At 52.7% G+C, this 18,852-nt stretch overlaps 1 long non-coding RNA gene across 1 annotated transcript; it reads left to right on the top strand.

Moving 5' to 3' along the window:
• Window positions 1-13,899: 13,899 nt before the first annotated feature.
• Window positions 13,900-17,744, top strand: LOC118676524. Its single transcript, XR_004974135.1, has 3 exons — window positions 13,900-14,193; window positions 15,460-15,973; window positions 16,096-17,744. It is a non-coding gene; the product is annotated as an uncharacterized LOC118676524 (long non-coding RNA).
• Window positions 17,745-18,852: the final 1,108 nt, after the last annotated feature.

Below are 18,852 nucleotides of genomic sequence, written 5' to 3'. Positions count from 1 at the left end.
CCTTTTTCTCCTCAAACAAAAGCTGCCCGAATTTTATCTGAGAGATAAAATGGGTAAAAAATGTTTTATAGGTACAAAGGTATTTTATAACTCAAAACTTATAACCTTTACTTACCACGAAGTAAATCAGCAGGAACAATGATGACATTTTGATGGGGGCTAAAAACCTGAAACCCTGGGTTATAGGCGATGGTTATGTTTTAAGTGAGAACCAGCATTCAGTTTATTTCTGCGGCAGTTCTAATTGGTCATTAGAGAACACCGTGCTTCATCGACAAGCAGGGGCAAGTGGTAGGAGTTTTTAAAACTTGGTAGAGATGTCAGGAGAAGCTTTATTCTGAAGTCTGCACAGAAATGAATTATCCAGCCCGCTCAGCTTATTGGCTTGTCAAGAGTTAGCCTAATCTGGTTCTCGCCTCAGTCCTGCCACCAATTTGCTGGGTTTCCTTGGGCAAGACACTTGCCCTCTCTGGACACCCATTTCCCCATCCGAACATCCGGTGATCTCACCTAGGGAAAGCGTGTGAGTGTGGAGGTATTTGCGTGCGCTTCGGGGTTGGGGGTGGGGCGCAGCGCACATACTCAGAAGCTTCATTACTCATCCTCACCATCCACCCCCATCCCAGCGCTGCGCCTGAAGGGGCCACAAAACCACTGAACTGCCCAAGTTCCAAGGCAGAGGTGGGTTGCCATGGAGATGTGCTTTGTTTCACAACTGTCTGGCTGCATCTGACAAGCACACACACAAAAAGCTAAGCCAGTTGGACAATGACCTTGGCAGAGAGCGCAGGGATTTCCTGACCCCGAGATCCACAGGGCTCACTGCTCTCTAAGGAGAGGGGTTCACTGTTCAGTTCTCACCCCCAAAATAGGGGGGTGACCAGTCTGGCCTGGGAGCTGATAAGGCTTTATGTAGGGGGTTGCTGGGCGGGGCCCTCAAGGTGTTTGCAGACACTCCACCAGTCCAGGGCAGCAAGACTGGCCCTGTGCCCAAGGGCAGTGCTAGGAGGGAAACGCCCACACTCGGGGCTTCTGGAAGCTGGAGGAGGAGTGACGATGTGTGCGATGTGTGCGATGTGTGCGCAGAGCTCCTGCCCATGATCAGAGGAAACAGCTGGATGTGGACTCTCAGAGACAAACCCCATCCACACAGGGTCCCACATAAGCCCACTGAGACACAAACAAGTTGGCACACTCACATGCACACCATTTCACACTGGCACGCCCAGATGCACACAGCAAAACACCCAGATACACACTGACACATCTAGATAACTGTAAACACTCAGGTACACTAAGACCGCCTGACATCTAAACACAGAAACACACAGAAACATACTGAAACACAAACTCACGCATAGATGCAACCCTCCCCCCCCAATCCCCGCACACACACACACACACAATTATACACAGACAGGCTGATACACAGACACACATAGATACACAAATGCACACATTCCCAGATGCACACACCCTCATACACAGGCATCCATTGATACAAACACACAAGACACTCACTGGCTCATAAACCAGAGAGAGATATACAGAAGGCCTTGTTACACAAATATAAAGAGACAGAGTTACAAGCAGAAACGCAGATACACAAATACCCGACACAGATCCAGGAAAGGGGAAGAGAGGAGAAAGGAACTAATACTTGGTGAGGGTCAATTCTGCACAGGCAGCATGAAAGGACTGTTATCTGTAGGATCTTTTTTTAAAATATATTTTTATTGATTTCAGAGAGAGGAAGGGAGAGGAAGAGAGATAGAAACATCAATGATGAGAGAGAATCATTGATGGGCTGCCTCCTGCACACCCCACACTGGGGATCAGGCCCTCAACCCAGGCATATGGCCTGACCAGGAATCGAACCGTGACCTCCTGGTTCATAGGTCGATGCTCAATCACTGAGCCACACTGGCTGGGCAATCTGTAGGATCTTTGAAAAATCCTTCCAACAGTCTGTGAAGGTGATAGTATTAGCCCTGCTTTTTCTCAAAGTGATAATGTAGAACACACGAGCCTATGAAAGGCCCAAGCAATGCAGAAGTAAATGGGGTAAATGGGAAAGTGCCTTTTTACAGGCATTCCCCATCTCACCCCAACCATTATTAATAGTGGGTAGTGTGTATTTTTTCTATGCATTTACATACAAACATTTTTAAATACTACAAGTTTGAACATTTTCCACAAAACCAGAGTTGTGTGGGCAGAGCTCCCGCCCATGATCAGAGGGAAACAGCGCCGAGAGGTTAAGAAATGTGACCAAGGTCATCATGCAGCTAGCTAGTAGGAGAATCAGGATTTGGATTTAGCCCCGGCTCACTCCGAAATGCTCTTTCTGCTGCCTCAGCCCACAGACAGCCACAGACACAAATTCACAAAGAGGAGGCCCAGGGGCAGGGGGGGGGGGTTGGAGCGGGGGGAGGGCTGGAGAGGAAGGGAGGCCCAACAGGCTCTCTGCCTGATAGCCCTGGGTCCCTTGGGTGGCTCCTCCGGCTAAAGGCAGCATCATGTAAAATTCCTTTTAAGGGGCAGGTGTGTTCCTGGGACTGGAACCTTTGAATCATTGACCTAAGGTGAGCACCTGACAGGTGACTAAGTGATACACACACGCATAGCTCCAAGCCCTGGGACTGACTCTATCATATCAGCTTCCCACACTCTCCTCACCCCTCTTCCCCAGACCGTCCCTTCTCTATGTGCCCCAGAGGACCCTTTCTAAGGCTAAATGGGGACCTTGTTCTCCCACTTCTTAAATCCCTTCTTGTTTTTCTCCAGGATAAACCTCAGCCTCTTGGACACATAGGGCCCTTCACTCTCTGACCTGACCTGCCTCTCCCCATTTTCCGTTTGGCAAAGCACTTCTTTACAACCAGCTCAAGTGCTCCCCTTGTTGAGCGTTCCCTGACTTCCCCACGCAGAATCCCTCCCTGCTCCCACTCCCCGCCACCCGCCCCACACACAGAGTTTGTCCAGGAGACATCCACCACAGGACTGCTAACCATTACCACCCTCTTGACATCTTCACGGATAGACTGACCAGCTTCATGGTCCAGCCCTAAATACATTACACAATCGTCTCCCTTAATCCTTACAATAGCCCTACAGAGATAAGTATTGTCCCCATTTCACAGATGGTTAAATGGAGGCCCAGAGAAGTTAAGTTCCTTCCCCGAGGCCTGGGTTTCTCACAAATCAGTCCTTAGCCAAGACACATACAATCACATTGTGGCACAGGTGTCCATTGCTCTCCCAGCAGCCAGAGGAGACATCCTAAGAACAGGGCAGGCCTCCTCCAGCTCTGACTCTCTGGTACTGGCGCAGGCGTGGCGTAGAGGGGAGAGGTTCAGTGAATGGTTGTTGAGTGAGATACCCATTCATTTACTGTACCTGTGAGTGGCAGAATCAGAGAGGAAGGAGAGACATGTTGGGAGGCGGGGTACCCTGGGACAGCCCCTGCTAGCTGGGTTTCCCAGGAAGTTACAAAGGCAAAAGTTCCCTCAGGATGTGGCTGTGGTGCCTGGAGCCTCGCAGACCCTGCTGTGGGAGCAGGTGTCCTCTGGCTCCTTCACATGTCCCTTCAGTCAGAAGCGCTCAGCCAGTCTGCTATTAAATATTTACTGTTTCCCACTCAGCTCAGCTTAGTGGCAGGCCCTGGAAGAGGAGACCAGAGAGCAGGGGACAGGGAACTGTTTATAGTTAACGATCATCTCCTAGGTGTCACGCAATCCTCCCAGTAGTCCTCTAGGCTGGATTCTCAGCCCTATTTTTACAGCTAGAGAGATGAGGCTCAGAGTGGGGGACACACTGTCCCAGGTCACACAGCCAGTGGGCCAGGATCCAGGGTCAGGCATCCTTCAGGCATCCTGCCCTTGCATCCTGCACCCCCGCCCCCCGGGCGGGGAGGATGTAGGCGGCTCAGAAGAGAGCCAAGGAGGCCATTTTTGAAGTGGGGCTGCGGCTAGAACACAGCCGCCCTGGCCACTTGTCTACAATCACAACAGCTTGTGTTTGTCCAGCACTTTGCCTTCCATTAGCTCATTCAGCCCTCCCCACATTCCCTGGGGTGCCTATTACTATCTCCATTTGACAGTTGAGGGATGGAAGCCCAGTGAGGTCCAGTGACTCTCCCAAGGTTGCACAGCCTATGCACAGCACAGCAAGAGAAAACTTCTGGACCCTAATCCTCCTCCTGGTCTCTCTGCCGCCTCACTTCCACCCCCTCTCAGCAGTCCTCCATGCTGACGGAGGGCGTGCTCTACAACACAAATGTGAGCTTCCAGTTCTACAGACCAGGCCAGTCTCTGCCCTCCATGCCTCCCACTGCCGCACCTTTGACCGTGGCTGATTCCTCAGCTCTCCCTAACAAGTTCACCTTTCAAGCTCCTACTCGGCCTGCAAGTGCCAACTCCATGCTACCTTCTCTAGGAAGGCTTCCTGGGTTGGCTTTCTCCATACAAACCTCTAATAGAGCAATTATCTTATTATATTTAAGTGTTTGTCTGTTTCCCTTACAAGACTGTGAGCTCCCTAAGGGCAAAGACAATGATTTTTCAACTCTGTTTTCCCTGCTCATAGCTTTGCATTCTCAGTAAGTACTTGTTGAACAAATGGATGACATCCCCGGGGGGTGGGCCTGGTGGCAGATGGTAACAGAAATAGGGGCATCAAGAAAAACTCCCATTTGGGCCATAGGGCGTGGCTCAGTGGTTGAGCATTGACCTATGAACCAGAAAATCAGGGCACATTCCCAGGTTGTGGGCTCAATTCCCAATAGGGGGCATGCAGGAGGCAGCCAATCAATGGTTCTCTACCATCATTGATGTTTCTCTCTCTCCCTCCTCCTTCCTCTCTAATATCAATAAAAACATATTCAAAAAGAGGAAGGAGGAGGAGGAGGAGGAGGAGGAGGAGGAGGAGGAGGAGGAGGAAAAGGAGAAGGAGGAGGAGGAGGAGGAGGAGGAGAGAAACTCCTATTTGGGAGTAAAGAGAAGGGGTGGGATTTTGCTTTTGGCCATTGGGAGTCTGAGGTGCCACCAGGACATTCAGCTGGACAGGCCCAGAGGTAGGAGTTGGAGGTGGATGGGGAGGAAAACTGACCAGGAAGAAGGATATGAATAGCAGCTTACCATGTGTCAGACCCAGTACTGGATGCTTGATGTGCATTTTCCCATCTGATCACCAGGAGGTACATATATCAACCCATTTGATAGAGGAGGAAGTTGAGGCTCAGAGAAGTCAATTAAATTATCCAAAGTTACACAGCTAGTAAACAGCAGAGTCAGGATTTAAACCCAGGTCCAGGTGATGCCAAAGTCCATTCCTGTAATCCCTCCCCCATCCAGTAGACTAGGAAGGACTGAGCTTGTAGAACACATACCTTTAAGGGGGAGAGAGGAAGCTGAGCTCAGAGGGGGAACTAATTGTCCAAGATATAGACGGGGAACCAGCGGGGTGGTGTGTGAAGCCTAGAAAAGAACTCCAGGATGTTCCTGAAATCAAGCTGGGTTGGGTGAGGGATTTGGCAGCTAAGAGGCAACCTTCCAGGGAGTCAGGAACGGGACTTGCAGAGTCGGAGGGGAGGAAGTGGAAGTGGTTGGCTGGGAAGAGGAGAAAAAGGGAAGGAAGGGAGCAGAGCATGGGTATGGGTATGTGGGCCTAGGAAGGCGGGGCAAATGGGTCTGGGCTGACCTGGAAGTATTGGGGAGGAAATGCAAGCAGGTGGGAGGAGGAGGAGGGCACCGTTGAGCATGTTAGGTTGAGTCAGTGACTACAACTAGTCAAGGACACCCTCAATCCCTTCAGCCCCATCCCCGTCTTGCAAGCCAACCCAGCAATTCCCGTTCCTCCTTTCCCTCCCCTCCCCCACCCAGCCCCATCACTTCCCAGGGGTTGTTCAGGACCAGTCACCCCACCTCCAATCTGCTGTCTCACCCTCCCTGGCCCGGCCTGGTGGAGCAGGCAGGGAGGAGTTTCCAGGCAGGAAAGGGCTGAGTCACTGGCCACACATCTGGTCTCAGATCTTGATACCCAGCTGGAAGGGGCAGGAAGGAAGAGGGCTCCTCCCCCACAGCTCTCCTGGCGGGCCAGTCCTCACGTTACCAGCTGTGTGAGACAGGCTGGGAGAGGAGAAGCCCTGTCACGTTAACAACCCGATTTTGCTGGACTGCTTCACCCACTCCAGGTGCTCAGAACAGCCCTGAGAAGTACAATTTGTCACCTCCATCTTACAGGTGTGGAAACTCAGAGACAAAGTGGCTTGGACAAGGTCACACGGGTTGGGGAGCTGGACCACTGGTGCCCCCATCCCATGCTCTGGCACACAGGAGGAGGTGACATCTGGAGACAGTGGACAAAGGGACTGAGAGGCTTAGGCATTCCAGAGGGTGATGCCTGCAACACCAGGTGTGGGGAGCCCTTGGCCCAGGCTGCTGCCATTAGGGTCCCTCCCCAAAGTGCCAGTGGAGCGGGGACTCTCCTTCCCCACTCCCTGCTTGGCCCCTGCTGTTCTTGGCTCAGCTATGAACTGCCCCTACTGCCTTCTTCAGTGTATTTTATCCTCTCCTCTCCCCTCCATGCAGGGGCCTTGGCAGGAGGTGGCTGCCATCCTGCCCGCTGCTGGGGCACAGTGTTCCCATTGTCCTGAGCAGAGGGAGGTGTGCAGGTCCTGGGGAGAGGCGGTGGGGGGTGGGGGTCATGCCAGGCCTCTGCTCTCTCCCCAGGCTACTCAGCAGCCTTCTCTGAGACCCAGGCTGTTTTCTCACACACCACCAGTGTGATAGGGGGCAAGTCACACCCCCATCCCAAACGGAGCTTCCCACATATATTAGACAAAAGACACCCAAATCAGCATTCTTCTATAGACCCAGCTATCCCTCATATTAACTTTTGATTGATTTCATTATATTTAATGTGGCTAGAGTCACAACTGTGCCACTTGCTGGGTGACCTTGGGGCAAATGTTTAGACTTCCCCTAAGTCTTGTTTTTTTCCTCTTAAAATATGGGAATAACAATAATACCAGCCCCCTCCCAGAGTGGTTGTCCGGTTGATTTAGATAATGCCTAAAGCAGGTACCACCTATCATTTGAAAAAGAAAAAAGAAAGCTAGTGTTATTATTCAGAGGTTTCGGATTACAAAATAAATTTGTGCTCAAACAGAATATGGGAAATGCAAAAAAGCACAAAGTCATAAATAAAAATCACTTATAATTCCACGCAGAACTGCCCACCCTCACCTTCCAGGGAATGGCCCATGTGCTCCCAGGCAGGGCAGGTAGGGTTGGTGGTAGATGTAATCAGCATTTTCTGCATCCTCTCTGGACCTCATTTCCCTGCCTGGAAAGGGTTGAACTAATCAGGGAAGACAAATCGATTTAATTTTATATGCTAACTGCTGCCTCAGATGAAGTGGCTCCAGGCTCGGCTCGCTCAGAGAGCCATGATCAATTAATCATGTCTGCCATGGATGCAGAAAGGGGTAGCATTTGTATCCAGTGTAGCCACTGGGTAGAGCCTAAGAAATCCGTAAGAACCACTTCAGTTTTTAACATTGGAAGAACCTTTTTCCCTTCTCATTCTATTCCCTGTTCCGGATCCTGGCTTCCTCTGGAAGATGGGGAGGACTCCTTGCCTCTTCGCCCTCCCCAGGCCTGTCCTCAGCATACTTCTGGGGTCTAGTACCCAAAGCAGCTCCTATTTAACCTTCTGCATTGTTATATCTTCTCTGCAGAGCCCAACTCAGGCTCTCCTCAATTCAGGCTCCAAACAGAGGAGCTGGGGAGAGAAGAGGGTTTGCGTGTTTTCCTCACTAAAAAGCATGCATACTAGCAGCCATTTCTTATCTGCCCAAGGGAGGACATTTGACTATTAAATGCTCCCATGCAAATGAGTGCAAATCAGCACCTCCTCTCTCAATAGCAGTTCTTTGAGCAATGGGGCCTAGACAGCCCTCTCTGCAAGTGCGAAGGTGGCTTGAGGGCTCTGGGAGGGGGACCTGGACTTAATAAGGGGACAGAGACTCATACAGAGCTAGGGACTCTCTAGGGATGGGCTCAATCCAGAGATGGGGACTCAGCCCTAACTGGTTTGGCTCAGTGGATAGAGCATCAGCCTGCGGACACAAGGGTCCCAGGTTCAATTCCAGTCAAGGGCATGTACCTTGTTGTGGGCACATCTCCAGTAGGGAGTGTGCAGGAGGCAGCTGATCGATGTTTCTCTCTCATCGATGTTTCTAACTCTCTATCCCTCTCCCTTCCTCTCTGTAAAAAATCAATAAAATGTATTTTTTTAAAAGAGAGAGAGATGGGGACTCAGTGATGAGGAAGGTGCTGGTGAGGTAGCAAGAGGTAGTGTGTTCACTGAGGGAGAGAAATCTCAAGAATCTGAGGTGTGGCCCCACTGCCCATCCCTTTCTCTCCCTCCCAGTCCTGGAGGCTTGCCAAGGAGCAAATGGAGCACCCTCGAGATCCCTGGAAAGGGTCATCCCAGGATTCCACATGCTTATCTGGAAGCTGCCTCCAGCCTACAGGACCCCAGGGGTGGAAGGAAACTCCTAGGAAATAAGAAAACCTGGGAAAGCCTCCCTAGCCCTCCATGGCCCAGTCCAGCCCTCCTTCATACTGGCTTCCAGGGGCTCACTTCAAGCCCCCAATCCCCTCACTGAGCTCCACCCCCTCACTGACCCCTGGGACCAGTGCTGTATCCACCCAGTCTCTGGCCACAGACAGCCATACCAGCCACAGCCTTGTCTTCATCAAGGCCCAGGAAACAGGTTGTGAGATGGAGGAGACGGTGGCAAAAGGATCAATAATAGCCTGGAAGGAGAGCCCAGCTGAAGGCCTTCTTGGTCAGCTTCCACGGTGGCTCTGGGCCTGCCCTGCCAGCGGGACGGATGTTGAGATGATGTCGCGGGCAGAGAGGCAGCTCCCCCTCTGGCCTGCCAAGACTCAAGCCAGGGGCTGAAACACAAGAGCAGGCATTGGTCCCACCCTGATCCCCTGAACAAGAGCTGCACTGTGCACACCCCTCCCCTCCCCCCACCCCACCCCTCAGGCCAGGCCAGGGTCAGGCAGGGCCACCCATGGAGGCCGGAAACAGGACACTCAGGCAGCAAGGGAGCAAGGGAGAGAGGGTCAGGAATATACAGTCAGACCTGCAGGCAGAGAGAGGCTGTGTCCTCATAGCCCTGAGTCTGGAGTGACAGGGATGGCCACGAGGTGTCCCAGGCATTTCCAGGACACAGAGAAGCAGACCCATGCGAGGGAGACCCAAGCCCACAGTCCTAGAAGCAGGGAGGTTCCAGGTGATGGTGATCCCAGAGCGCCTTGGGCAAGGACACGGGAATCATAGGCCCCATTGCGCAGACAGAGCCTTTACCAGGGCCCCAAGGCTCCTTGGCTGACTTCACTCAATTGTCCATCAACACAGTCATTGCAGTTCAATTCTGCAGCCCTGTGTTGGGCACAGGGGCGGAGAGATGAAAAGACACTGTCCCCAACTTCATGGGAGCAGCTAAAATCAGAGTCTGGATTCCAGGGAGCTATTTATATTCTAAGTGCCTGTCTTGCCTACAGTCCTCTCTGCTGGTTTCTTTTTTTAAAATATATTTTTATTGATTTCAGAGAAGAAGGGAGAGGGAGAGAGAGTTTGAAATATCAATGCTGAGATCCTACTGGGGATCGAGCCTGCAACCCAGGCATGGCATGTGCCCCGACCAGAATGGAGCCATGACCTCCTAGTTCATAGGTTGACGCTCAACCCCTGAGCCACACTGGCTTGGCTCTGCTGGTTTCTTAAGTCACCACACTCCGAACCAAGTGACCCAATTGCTCTGCCACTAACAGGACCAGAGGTGGGCCTGGCCCTCATTCAGTTGGCCAGAGGCCCATGAAGTAGTCCGGTTGGAAACTGCCCTCCACGATCAGATTTACTAACCCAAGTAGATCCTCTCTCAGGGAGTAAGGCAGCGACCCAGGGAAAGCTGTGAGCAAGAGCAAGAGGCCACAGGAGCCAAGCACAGCAAGGACGCTAGGCAGGCAGGCCATGCAGGGGGAACAGAAGCGAAGGCCCAGAGTGGCCGAGCCTCTGGACCACTAAGCACCAGACTTGGAAGCATCAGGCACCTGCATCGCTGTGGCAACGATGAGACATCCACGTAAGTGGAGCTGCTCTGCTTCCTGAACATCCGTGGAAATGCCATGGGGCTTGGAGAGAAGGGACACGCTCCCCGCATTCCTTACTTCCCCACGAGTCTCACGACAATGCCTACGACACTCAGGTGAGCATTTCTCTGGTCCTTGTTACCCAAAATAGCCAAACAAACCTTGCTTCTCACATCCCTGCCTGTCTGGCCTCTTCCCAGCAGAAGCCCAGCCTGGGATCCAGAGGGAGCCACAGGGGGCAGCAGGAGCCCTGGACCGAAGTCCAGAGAGATTTAAATCCTGCGTTTGCAGTGTATCTGCCTTTCAGAGCCTCAGTTTCCTCATCAGACATTGGGGAGGAAAGCCTGTTGCCCCAGAGGCTGTTGGGAGAATGAAATGAGACCGCCTCCCCCAGAGGTTAACCCTTCACACTCCCTCTGGCCTCTCACCCCATTTTCATGGCTTTCATCTCTATTCCAGACGGGCACCCAGAACTGCCATTAGTCTGGGACCCTCGCTCTAACCACACCCCCAGGCTGGGCTGGGGCTCTAGACACCTCCCTGGAGCCTGGGTTCTGATCTAAAAGAAGAGCCTTGGGGGGGTTGTGGGGGGGGGGAGCAGTGAATAGTGGAATTTCAAATACTTGTGACCAGTCAGTGAACAGGTTGTTCAAGCCTGGGCCCACTTAGTCACATTGTCCCTCATCCCAGCGCCTCCGCACAAGGGAGGGGGCCCAGGGTCGGGAGCCGGACTCCGGTTAGAACAGGAAGTCCTGCCCGGATGTCGGGCCTCACATGAGACTGTGTCACCTCGGCTCTGGCTGTGGTGTCGCACGAGAACTGTCACAAGGCACTTTTTCTCGTTTCTACCCACGTCTCCTCATCTCTCCGCCTTTCTCTTGAGGACCAGCGGCCAGTCAGCTCTGGGCTGACCCCACCCCCATCCCTGCCCCTAGTAGCATGAGATCTGGATTCACATTCTGACTTGGCTACTTTCCGACTGTGCGACACTGGACAAGCTGCCTCACCTCTCTGAGCAAGATGGAGTGAATGAAATGACAACAAGGGAAGGACCAAGCAAGTGGCTGGGGGTTCCTCCAATGTCCATTTCCTTCCTGCTCCCCAGGTCCAGAGCCCTAACCTAGGGCCATTAAAGGGGCTGGAAGAGGCCAGAGGTCCAGTGCTGAGCTCTAGGTGTCATGTGATCAAACACATGCCCACCAGGTGACCTGCAGCAGGGCACTGCGGGGCTTTGAGCCTCTGTTTATATTTATCAAGTGAGGGTGTAATAGGGGTGTAGTGTAGCTAATGTCAGGCCCACCTTCTCTGGTCATAGAAGGCTGCCAAGAGGAAGGAACTGAGACTCCCTTTGGGTGGGAAGAGGGAAAAATGGGCAAGAGAGAGACTGCCCTTTAAGGTCGGAGGCTGGTGGAGGGGGGATGGCAGGAGGCGAGTCACCAGGGGGCACAGGGCTGGGCAGGCTCTGCACCTCCATCAGCCAGGGGTCAGTTGGAGGAGCTACTCCATGGACGTAGCCTCACAAAGGCTCAGGCCTATTCGGAGAGGACTCTGCTAGCAACACACAGAGTCACACACACACTTGTCCATGCGGTCACACAAAGGCACTTTGGACACACACATTCACATACTCCTTACACTCGGGGACGCTCACATAGTGACACACACACAAAGACACACTGAGAGACAGTCACAGGCATTATTGCACCCAACTATAGCTACACAGAGGCACACATTCACACACGCACCTGTATACAACATCCACACAGACACAGGAGCAAACACAAAGACACACACTTGTGCACTCAACAGGAGCACCAATAGAAACACAACCATACTCACTCCTGCACACCCAGGACATCTGCAGACACAGAGGCACACACAAAGACGTGCTCGGACACATTCACACAAGCTTGCACACTTGAGTACTCACTGTCAAAGACACACACTCATTTTGCACACAGTCCTGTATTCTCTGGACATTCAGTTGGTCGTTCAGACACACACACACACACACACACACACACACACACACACACACACACACGCAGCCTCCCTCACCCAGCCCTGCAGGCATCCCCAGCTCTCCAGCCTATTAGGCTCAACTCTTTCTCCCCACCCACTTCCCACCATCCTCTGGGGCCTCTGGGACCTCCCTCTGGAGCTGGGGGAGGGGATGGGGCAGGGCTCGCCCTGCTGATGTGGCAACTCACTCACCTGCAGCCTGGCCTCACCCTCCGCTGGGAAAGGCTTAAAGGAGCAGGAATCCCAAGGGCTGACCCGCCTCTGCTCTTGTTTCTCAGATGGGGAAAGTGAGGCTGTGAGAGGGGTTAGATGGTGAATGGAACTTGAACCCACAGCTGCAGTGTCAGGAGCAGAGTGTGTGTGTGTGTGTGTGTGTGTGTGTGAGTGTGTGTGTGTGTGTGTGATGCTGTGAATGGGGAAGGCTGGGTTTCAGGCTCACCTTCTGCCTGCCCTGGCTGGCTGCCTGTTGAACCTGCTCCTTTTACCATTCCCAATCTTACTAACAGGCACTCCCACCCTCTGCAATCCTTGTCTCCATAGCCAGTACCATATGGCCTGAGCCAGAAACCTGGGCATGTGAGGCGCACACACACACACACACACACACACACACACACACACACACGACCAGCTACTGCAACCTGTCGAATCTATCTCCCCCGTTTCCTCAAGCCTGGGAGGGGGGCAGCCTGTGCAGTGAGCAGTCCAGCTCTGCTACTTCCCAGCTCTGTGACTTAAGGCAAGTCACTGCTTTTCTCTGAACAAACCTCAGTTGCCTCATCTATAAACGGGGTGATGGTCATGCTTACCTCCCAAGACTGGATTGGTGAGAGAATGAAACAACATATAGAGGCAGAGTGCTGCAGGGCCATTCCCAGGGACTCAGAAGGCTTGGTGAGTGAATCAGAGACATAAGGAAGAGGTGCCAGGACTTACTGAGCTGGGCCCCGTCATACCCTCCTGGGGGTCCGCAGGACCAGACTCTCGCAGTGTGGTTTGCTATTAGCTTGCTGCTGCTTCAGAAGCCCTGGCAGCCCAGCCCAGCCCTAATCTCTGTACTGTGATGGGAGGGGGCCTAGCTGGTGGGCAGGGGGCGGGGGGGGTGGGGGGTGACCCTTAGGGCCTGTGCCCAGGAAGGCACAGCCATACCTGTGAGAATGACCAGTCTAGTGGAGGAGATCCAGTTCCACTCTGACCCCCGAGGGCCCAGCGTAATCAGACCCATTCTGTCCTCAGGGCCCCAAGACGTTAGTGGGGGAGTTGTGGCTCTGCCCCAAGGGCTCCAAGTCTGATGGGAGACAGCCTAATCCAAGAGCTCCCAAGCTGGTGGGGAAGACACTTCCCCTGGGATCCCCAGTCTGCTGGGACGGTTCATCCTCATCTATGGCCACCAGGCTGCTAAAGGAGCCACCACACTGGCTCTCAGTGACCCCAAGTCCCAAAAGAAGAGAGTGAATATGTTCCTCGGACACACGGGTACCCAGACACAGAGAAACGGAGATGAGCACCGATGACTGTGCTTGTGTGTGTGCCTCTTGCACATGAGTGTTTGTGGCTCGGTTCGAGTATGTGACTGCGTGTGGCTGTGCCTGTTCCTGTGGCTGTGCATGGGCCTCTGAGCCAAGAGCTGTTGCAAACGCTCCGTGAATAAACCCAGCTGGGTTGAATCACTCATTCATCGGACACGTGTTCGCTTTGTTCCAGTCACTGAGCCCTACGAGACCATGGAGCCCTCAGTAGGTGTGGCTCCTGCTCTCAGGGACATCACTGTGTAATGGAGGTGGATGAAGCACGAAGAAAGCATGAAGACTGCAGGAACACAGGGGAGGGGGACTTCCTGGAAGCGGTGATATTTGAGCTGCACCCAAAGTAACAGGCTTTAGAGCTGGGGGGAAGGGTGTTCCAGGGAGAGGGAACAGCATGTGCAAAGGCTGTGACCCGGGGAGAGAGCCCAGGAAAGGTTTGCGGGAGGAGCTGAGTGGATGCAGTATTGGAAGAGGTAAGTAGGCAAGAAGAGGGGGCATAGCTTCAGTTTTTGTTTTTTCTTTGTGTGTGTGTGTGAGTGTGGGGTATGAGTGTGTGTGTGAGTGTTTGGTGTGAGTGTGAGTGTGTGAGTGTGGGGTATGAGTGTGTGTGTGAGTGTGTGGTGTGAGTGTGTGTGTGTGTGTGTGGTATGAGTGTGTGGTGTGAGTGTGTGTGTGTGAGTGTGTGGTATGAGTGTGAGTGTGTGAGTATGGTGTGTGTGTGTGTGTGGAGTGTGTGTGAGTGTGGGGTATGAGTGTGTGTGTGTGTGTGGTGTGAGAGTGTGTGTGTGAGAGAGTGTGTGTGAGTGTGTGGTATGAGTGTGAGTGTGTGAGTGTGTATGGTGTGTGTGTGTGTGTGTGGAGTGTGTGTGTGTGAGTGTGGTGTGTGTGTGTGTGAGTGTGTGGTATGGGTGTGAGTGTGTGTGTATGGTGTGTGTGTGTGGTGTGTGTGTGTGTGAGTGTGGTGTGTGTGTGTGTGGTGTGTGTGGGGGGGGTGTGTGTATGAGGGGTTGTGAGTGTGTGTGTGTGGAGTGTGTGAGTGGGGTGTGTATGTGGAGTGTGTGTGTGTGGAGTGTGTGTGTGGAGCGTGTGGGGTGTGTGTGTGTGTGAGTGTGGGGTGTGTGGTGTATGTGTGTGGATTGTGGGGTGTGTGTGTGTGTGTGTGGAGTGTGAGTGTGGTGTGTGAGTGTGTGTGAGTGGTGTGTATGTGGAGTGTGTGTGTGTGTGTGTGTGTGTGAGTGTGGGGGGTGTGTGTGTGTGGAGTGTGTGTGGGGGGGTGGGGGTGTGAGTGTGGTGTGTGTGTGTGTGTGTGTGTGTGTGTGTGAATGTGGTGTGTATGTGGAGTGTGTGTGTGTGTGTGTGTGTGTGTGTGTGAGTGTGGGGTGTATGGGGTGTGAGTGTGTGTGTGTGGAGTGTGTGTGTGTGTGTGTGTGTAGTGGAAATAGCCAGAGTGTGCTCGCCTGAACCTGTACCTGGGGATGGAAGGACAGTGTCCAGAGGAGCCAGAGGGTCTGAAGGTGAAAAGCAAGTGCAGAGGCTGATGCTGCCGGAGGGCGGAGGGCGGAGGGCGGAGGGCGAGGCTGGGCGCTGAGTCCTGCCCTGCTCTGGGCTGTGCTGGGAGAGACCTAGAGAAGCCGGGGAGCCTGGGAAAGGTCCCCAGTAGAGCCCCCGCTTTAGAGGGAATTGAATAATGGCTCCCCCACGGGGTAGAGGTGAGAATTACATTACACGCCTTTCCCCAGGTTGCCCTCCACGGAGCCCTGCGTTCTTCATTCCTCTCGAGAGCTCTGCTCCTGTTTCCCGTTTGTTTCTAAGCCCAGGAAGCAGATTCCGCAAGGCCCGAGGCTACGGAGCAGAGCGTGAGGGAGCCGTCTGGACTGGAGCCCGGGCTGAGCCTGAGCTTGGCGCCTCCCTGAGTCTCACGGCCTCCCAGCACGCGAATGCGCCTTTTGAATCGGTTGCGGGTGGATCTGGTGCTGTTACTATTATTGTTGTTTATTATTGATTACCAAGGTGATCCGAAAACATCCTGATTCAGCTCCGGCTCCGACCTCCCGGCTTCCCGCACTTAAAGCTCCGGGCCCAGGCGGCCCCGCGTGGCCGCGGTGGGAACTGCAGTCTCCAGGGCGCGGGGTCGGCGTGGTGGCGCCCCTGGAGGCGGCGCTGGGCACTGCCGCGAGAGCCCGACCGCTGAGCGCGGTGTCCTCTGCAGGCTGGTCAGCACCCGCATGGGTCCCGGGACAAGGGTCCCAGCTGGTGGGTAAGAAAATAGAAAATAAAGAGAATAACACATATGAGGCGACTTTTATATACTGGACAGAAGCTGGGCATTTCCTCCACGTTTTCTCATTTAACACCCACTCAACCTCATTTCCTAGAAATGGAAGCTGAGGTTCACAGAGCTTAAGGAACTGACCCAGAATTGCAGACCTGGATTTGAACCCAACTCTGCCAAAGTCTGCGGCCGAACCCAGAACCCCTCCCACTAAGTCCAAAGAGGAAACGGCCCCTGGACCCTCTGACTAGACTGTAAGCCTCTGGAAGTCAGGCATAAAAATGGTGATGATAAAAATAATAATAATAATTCAGTCACTAGTGGGGGCAGTGTACCGAATTTGAGCGTCACTATTTCCTGCATGTGTGTCTTTGGTCAACTAAGTTACTTCACCTCTCTGTGACTCAATTTTACCACCAGTAAGTGAGCTTTAAAAAAAAATTTTTGTTTCGCATGGGAAGCATCAATCAGTTGCCTCCTGAATGTGTGTCCCTACTGGAGATCAAACATGCAACCTGGGGATGTGCCCTGACCAGGAAACAAACTTGCCACCTTCTGGTGCAGGGGATGTCGCTCCAACCTGCCCAGCCACACCAGCCAAGGCAGGGAGTGAGCTTTCTTAAAGTCTTACGTTACAGGGCTATCGATGTTCTGAGGATTCAGTGCAATCATGCAGACGCAGTGCTTAGCTTAGCGCCTGGCATGTAGAAGGGCTCAAGGAAACAGCCAATATGATTTACTCACTCAGACACTATTTACTGAAAACCTGGGACCTAGGGATACAGGGGAAGAAGGACAGATATTGTTCTTGCTTTGATGATTTCCTAGTTTCTGTGTCCCTAGGATCTAGCACATTGCTGGCTTAATAAATGTTGAAATGAATGCATAAAGAAGCAAATGAAGGAATAAATAGACAAATGTACTGCAGTAAGAGGGAGAAAGGCGGGTTTTAAAAAATAATAGCTGGAACAAAAATACAAAAAAATTAAAAAAACTAAACACACACACACACAAAAGCTAATATTTTGGTCGCACTCCCAATGTATCAGTACTTGACTAAATGCTTTTTGTATCCTCAGTTCATGCTCACAGCAAACCCATAAGGTGAAGCGTTACCCGATTTTACAGAGAAAAACACCATCTCTGAGAGGGAGAGTGACTTTCCTAAGGTCACAAAGTAAGTGCAGGGCAGGCTTTAGGCTTGGGCCTGCTGCCTCCAAAGCTTGGCTTTGAACCCGTGCTCCCTTGAAGCAGTGGCTGGAGGGCCCAGCTGGGGCATCTTCCGCCAGCCTCCTGCCACCTCTGGATGGTTGGCTAGAGCTCTTGGCACACAGAAACTCAGCAGAATGGCCTCCACCAGCACCAGTAATAATGGGGGATGTTCTACTCTCAGTTTACTTCGCCTAGCTCGCTCACGTGCTGAGCCTCACATTTGACTGTTTCATAACACTCCTGTGAAGAGAGTGTTAATTGCCTATTTCACAGGCCGGCAACCGAGGTTCAGGAAGGCCGGGCTCGAAAGGTCATGTGGGGCGGGCTCTGGGGTATGGTGGAAACTGCTGCCCTCTGGTGCCTCGCTACTGCCAAGCTCACCCTCTGCCAGTCATCCTCCCATCCCTCACCACTCTCATAGCCCCTTTCCTGACCTGTTCTGGCCAGGGTCACTATAGGCCAGTGGTTCTCAACCTTCCTAATGCCGCGACCCTTTAATACAGTTCCTCATGTTGTGGTGACCCCCCAACCATAAAATTATTTTCGTTGCTAATTCATAACTGTAATTTTGCTAGTTATGAATCGTAATGTAAATATCTGGTATGCAGGATGTATTTTCATTGTTACAAATTGTACATAATTAAAGCATAGTGATGAATCACAAAAACAATATGTAATTATATATGTGTTTTCCGATGGTCTTAGGCGAACCCTGGGAAAGGGTCATTCAACCCCCAAAGGGGTCGCGACCCACGGGTTGAGAACCGCTGCTATAGGCCTAAGCCTGAGTACGGGGAGCTAAGCGGGACCTCTTGGGACCCTGCCTGGAGGGTAGCATGAGGTCACTATTCACCAAGGATGGGATTTTGATCTGTTCACAACTTTTCAGATTCTGGTTTTTGGTGGTGATTTAGAAAAAGGGTCTCCCCCAAATTCTCTGCCAAGGGCTCATTTTCCCTGGGGGTAGTTCTTACCTCAGGGGTCTCGGCAGAAAACAGGGGAACACTCAAAGTATTTGCCAGAAGAGGGTTTAATAAAGGGACTATTCACAGAGATGGGGCAGGAATGGTGAAGCACCCTGGGGGTCACAACAGTGGAATGGAGTCACTCCCCACAGGCCCGAAGGAACCAAGGGAGGGGAGGGAGCCTTGTTAATGAACCTGGAGAGAGGTGTATCCATGGGTGCAGGCCAACCAACAGGAACTTGGGGTGGAGGTGCCAAAATCACAGGGGGAGAAGGCATTATAAACATCCTGATCTCACTCTCCTCCTTCCCTCTGATCTCCTGCCAGTGTCTCCTATGGCCAAACTCCCGCTGAAACCAAAAGGCAAGGGGGCCCAGGTGAGACTGTCAGCAGGAATCAGCCCCCGGACAGACAGCGGTGCTGAGAAGCGTGGAGAGCGGAGGCTAGGCCGAGAGGTGCTAGCCCAGAGCTCTTCTCTTCCTGGACTCTGCTTTGTGGAGGGGCTGAGAGACGGTGGCTGTGCTTGCTTTTCAAAGCAGCCGTGCCTGTCGCAGAGCATCCACTGTCATCTTTTCAGGCCCAGGTTTGTCCCCGAGGCTGTGCAGTCCCCGGTTCCCAGCGCCAGTGATTTGCTATTATTCTCTGCATGGGTCCGTTTCCCCAGGAGACAGTCCCAGCATCCT

Source organism: Myotis myotis, unplaced genomic scaffold, assembly GCF_014108235.1.
Source record: "Myotis myotis isolate mMyoMyo1 unplaced genomic scaffold, mMyoMyo1.p scaffold_m19_p_2, whole genome shotgun sequence".
Classification (NCBI taxonomy): domain Eukaryota; kingdom Metazoa; phylum Chordata; class Mammalia; order Chiroptera; family Vespertilionidae; genus Myotis; species Myotis myotis.
Note: the sequence above shows the minus strand (reverse complement) of the source record. Positions and strands in the feature narration are given on the sequence as shown.